The sequence below is a fragment of the Papaver somniferum genome, chromosome 2, assembly GCF_003573695.1.
Source record: "Papaver somniferum cultivar HN1 chromosome 2, ASM357369v1, whole genome shotgun sequence".
Taxonomy (NCBI): domain Eukaryota; kingdom Viridiplantae; phylum Streptophyta; class Magnoliopsida; order Ranunculales; family Papaveraceae; genus Papaver; species Papaver somniferum.
The window spans coordinates 149,195,673-149,201,672 of NC_039359.1; positions in this window are offsets into that span (position 1 = coordinate 149,195,673).

Here is a 6,000-nt window from a genome sequence, read left to right on the forward strand (position 1 = left end):
TTTCGCAACTCCTGGATCATGAGTTAACGAAGTGTTAACATCTTCAACTTTTGAGTATTCATACTCTTGCATAACATTAACTGAATCAGACATAGATTCAATTTCTTACAGGTTGGATCGCACCAAACACAGATTGTTAGATCTTTTCGTGTTTGGTGCTCTGATACTAATTGAAAAGACGAGGGTACCCAAATATACCTCAATCTAAAACTTTTCCACCTATAAGTCCTTTCTCCGAAAGTGATTGTCGATGGGATGAGTCGAGACAACACAACTAATCGGTTCACACTTCGTATGATCGTCTATGGATACGAGATCGAGACAATGCAACAACGAAGTATGTTTACTTGATAAATGGTTCGGACTAAACCAAACACAATAGGATTACTATCAAGTAAATAGGAATTAACGTTTGTGTAATTTACTTTAAATCATAATAACAACAATTATAATTGGGAAAATAAAAAGTAAATGACACAGCAAGATTTTGTTAACGAGGAAACCACAAATGCAGAAAACCCCGGGACCTTGTCCAGAATTGAATACTCTCATGATTAAGCCGTTATACAAAATCAAACCAACTTCGTATAGTTGAGACCAAGAAACTAAACCTATAGTTCACCTAGTTCCGTCTATATTTCCACGCCTCCAACTTGCAATAAGTCACGTACTTGGAACAATTCTTTTGGTTCGTATTCCAAACAGTAAAGGAACAAAAAATCTGTTTGGTAACAACTCTTTTCAACCAAGTTATATGAGTTCGACACAAGGCTCTTCCGTTTATCCCAATAAACTCCTTTGTCAGGTCCTTAGATCTATCTAATAACAATTACCAAAGTAATTGTCAAGATTTTGCAATCAATACTTTGAATCACAAAGAATTGTATTGATGCCGATCTACTCAACTAACCAATCCAATATACCATAAGGATAAACCGATTATAGTTGGATCCTCTTCAACCGAAACAAGTATTGTGCACACCAAAGATTATGAACCCAAATCAGAAATCTTCTTCGTCTTCAAATCTTCTTAGATCTTCAATAAACACCTGCACACAATCAACTTGAATCTCTTGTGATCAATCACACACAGAACGGAGTCTGTTAACAATGGATTATCACAAGACGTCTTTAGATCTACAAACAGTCTAAAGATCCCCGTCGAAACTTCGATCTAGTTTGAGTGAATCTTATATCAGAAGAGAAGATTCTCAGCATAAACAAACTAGGTGCAATCAAAGTTCAACAACTGTTAATCAATCAAATCAATCGAAAACTAATAATAAACCGTAATTATCTAGTTTCCCACCAACGGTACTAATAGAGCTTCTCAATCCCAAAGAAGTCTTTAAACCGAGCGGCCGTAAGAGATTCCTCCTAATTAGGTTACTTTCCTCTCCGAATAGGGGGCTCCATCAGTAACAACACAACTAGGTAGTTTTGCTGGCTCCGAGGATTAGTTTGCCCAAAATGCAAACTTTGATATTTATAGACCAAGGAAGTTTGGACACCAAGGAATTTCCAAAACCAAAAATATTCTCAAAATATGCAATATATTTCCAAATTCGGTTTCCATAATTCCCGGAAATGCTTTGTCCAAATATTGACCGAAATCTCTTAGAAAATCTCGAACTAGTAAATGCACATTACTAATTTTCATTTTCCAAAAATAAAATTAAAAACCTTAATTAAAAGATTCTCAATTTATTTTTCGATCCAGGATTTTCCTTTAGCTATTAAGGAATATCTTTGAACAATAAAAGATAAGCATTACTGCACATGTTCAAAGTTTGTCGACATCTTAACTTAGTAAATCATCTTTCATATTTACTATCTTGGAATCGATTTGCCACACTTCCAAACAAGTTTAGAATTGGTTCTTCTGACTTCCAAGAACTATGTGATTGATTAAGAACACTCAATCACCAAACATGGGTTTCACGGTTCTACCAAAACAAGTTTCGGTTCTACCTCCATGCGGGTACTGGAATTACTCACACTAGATTTCCAAAATTCGGTTGACTAGGTACTAGGATCGGTTCCCGCATATATATGGTATCTAACTTGTATTTTTTGCATGTGTCCATAGGATCGGTTCCCAATATCTAAAAACGTGTTTCACATGTTCATAGGATTGGTTCCCAATATCTAGAAACGTGTTGCACCTCTTACAAGGATAGATTCCCCTCTTGTGATCGGTTGCACCTATTAATAGGATCGGTTCCCCTTTGGCTAGAGTTGGTCATACCAATAACACTAAATCGATCATACCATCTCAGGTGATTACTTAAGATTGGTTTCACTAATAAAGGTCATACCAATGCAAAAGTCAGGCCTTGTGAATAGTTTTACCAAGAATATAAACAAGTCATAAGCGGTTATACTAATCACACATATTGGTAGTTCAAAAGATATGCAATGAATAACAATACCAATAAGCCTAGCGATTTCCCTTTCGATTCGCGAAACAAGTTCATGAATTTACTTCTTTTAAAAGAATGTAAAACATTGTTTCCTAGGATGAAATCTTCACCTCATACCCATACATAATCATAGTAGCATTCAAACGATTATGTCGATGTCTTATATACGAAGTTCAAAATATAAGCGTTATACTTCGTATTGTATTCCTTAATACTACGTCTAACTAGAGTATAATCATTCATGCTTCACAGTTATGTTTTCAATATGCACGACTTGAAAGATACGTAAGGGAATTACACAGTTCAAGTCAAATATTACTAACCTCAAGTGAAAGGATGATGTTCTCGTTGTAGCTCATTACTTCACTACTTCAAGTCTTCACGTAATACTTTTAATGTCTCATACCCTAATACTTTCAAGCTCACCTATACGAAGTTGACTCTAATACATAATCAAGCGACTCTTTAAATGAGTTTTGGTTCACTAAAATATGACAACCAAACTTGACCTACCAACGCTTGGTGGGTTCAACCGAGCTATGCTCTAACATTACCACACTCTCATATCCAAATAATTGTCCTAACAATTCTTCATGTTTCCTTTTGGGCTTAGCCATTAAATCACTTCATTTCCTTAGCAAAATTTCGCATTTTAGTTCATCGAGCTTTATTTCCAAAAAACTGCAAAAATAACCAAACTTATCAAATATGTACAAAACGGAGAACTAATAAATACAAATTTGAGTAGTAAATATGTGAGAATTAAACACTTATCACTTAGTCACTAACAATATTGATGATCCAGCCGAATTCTCATATTACAAAATCATTTGTGTGCGTTGCCTTCAACTTGATCCAAAAAAAAATCTATTCCGCGAGTTTCTCACGTGAAACAATGGAGTGGAGACCTTCGAGTTGTACAACTAATCACAACATTGAAGAAATATTTGAAAGGCTCAACTTCGTTTATCATCGATGAGCTTTTCCTTATACTTGCTTTCCATGTAGAGCAATAACGAAGATGGAAATAGGTTTTTCAACTGACATGGTAATAGGTTGCGTTCAAATTTCCCAAAGACTTGGTTTGGAATCGCTGAAGAGGCAAATTTCCCAAACACTTGGTTTGGAATCGCTGAAGAGGCAATTAATCTATTATCAATTTCGGAAAATGAAATAATTTCTGGGTGCTTGAATATTATGAAATTAACAATTGATTGATAAGGAAAAAGGTTGAGAGAACTTGGGCCCCCCCATCATCACTGATAGGATTTCCAATATACCAACCATCTACGACGATGAACTTTTAATGCTTGTGTTGCAACACATGGAGCGTAAATATTGTGCATTGATAAAAAAAATATCAGAACTTGTGCACAGAGGACCAAGCCCTTCTTAGATGGTTGGCTGGAGGGCCATATGAAGTATATTCCTTATGTAAGAACTCTATAAAAGATTTAAAACATGACCTTAATATAATAGTTTTCGATTAAGTATGCAATTAGTTTTTACGTAATATTTTAGTGCACTCAAATTTACAATTTGTGGCGACATGTTATTTTTATTATGGGTCGTTAAGAGTATTTGAATTTTAAGTTGTTAAGATTTTATTTTTTATTATTATTTTTTATCGATAGTCAACATCGTAGGAGCCGGTTTGTATTCGGAAGAACAAAAGATTATTTGATGTTAAGATTCATTCTTTATTAAGTTATCTTACTTTGATTTTTTAGTAAGTGACAATGTTAGTTTTATCTCTCTGGCCTCAAATACAATGAAAGATAGCAATTGATGCATGTTGCAACCGATTATCGTGTTGTATGTGGACTTCTGCAATTTAAAGCTCTTAATGCATATATGTTTCTACACATGATTAGTGGCAACAGTACACTTGATCAGTGACAACAATATATATGATATAAGGTTTCATAATCAAAGCGAAAAATGAATGATAGAAAAAATACCAAAATTTTTGGAGGATTTTCTATTCCTTGATTGAGTTTCATTAAGTTGAACTCTCGGAATTGTGTTAAGTTTGTCCATACAGATTGCTTACGAAAAAGTTTGTGGTGTATTTTGGTGCCCAAGCGTTTTCACTTGTGATAAAGAATGTCGTTTCTATTTATTTCTGTCAAGATCTGTGGACTGGTGATGTGGCTCTAAAAAAAATTGTTTCCTTTTATTTACAAGCTTTGAAGAAGATTAAGGTGATGGTGATGTGAATAATATAGGTGGATGGGATTTTGATTTCACCAGAAATCTTAATGAGAATGAAGTCTTGGAAGTAGCTCAGTTGTTGCAGCTAACTGGGGATCCACAAACTCTTTTTTGTGATGATGTGGATGAGAGGAAATAAAATTTGGAGATGGTTTTTTTTGTAGTACAAGTATATAATAATCTGGAGGATGGAGGATTTCTAAGCTTTCCTAACAAGCAGATTTGGAATTCAAAAGTACCTCTTAAAGTATTTTTTTTTAGCTTGGTCTTTATGTTATAGTGGGCACCTACTTTGGATTTTCTTTACAATGCTGCTAAATTTCAGAACCAATGAACTTAAATCCTAGGCAGTGGAGTCCATATTGAAACCAATGAGCAGTTATTTTTCACTGTGAGTTCACATTTAAAGTTTGGACTTGCTTCCTAGACAGTTTTGGTGTTAAATGGGTCTTTGCTGAGGATGTGAAGAAGAATTTATGGGAATGAGGTAAGAAGAAGAGCTCAAGAATAGTGAAGAAAATATGGAGTTTACTTCCATTTGTTGTTTGATGGGGTGTGTGGAAAGAAATGAATGACAGATTATACAACAAAACTACCAGGACTGCTAATCAGATCATTATTGCAGTCAAGTGTTTTTTATTCAACTGGGCAATCAACACTGATATTTTCAAAGTTTTCTCTTTATCTACTTTGATATGTAATTGGGATGCTATTACACACTCATCCATGTAACTTTGGTTTTGCTTCTTGTCACTTTCTTGTGATAATAAGCACTCTTTTATAAAATTTTCCCTTTTCTAGTTTTCTTTTCAAAAAATAAATAAATATATTATAAAGTACAACGTACAAACACGGAGATCACAACATGACTTTTTGCATGCATATTTGGTTTTTGAAGCAACATGCACATTATATAGCTTGTATAAAAAATATTAGATCTTAAGCACCTGATAAGACCATGTGTGGAGCCCATTTGTGCATATATAGTGGACTTGGAGGGCAAAGTCCCATTTAAGGAGGGTGGAATGATAAGACCACGTCTTATCATCTATGGCAATGTTGCTGACCCGAAATGTCGGTTAAGCATATTTGTTCTTCTGTATCTTCTGTAGTATATTCACTTTCTTCATAGATGTCTTCTTCACCATCTATAATACATAAAGTTTTCGACTTACATTGATGTCCCTGAAACCACCTCTCATCACAATGGAAATATAATTGTTTCCTTCGTCGTTCCTCCGCTTCTTCTGTAGGTAAACGTTTGATTGGAGGGATATGATTGGTTTTAGTTAACAAGAGGGTACTCGGACTGGTTTTAATCGACGATGTTGTGTTTTTATTAAGTCGCACCGCAGGTCTAATC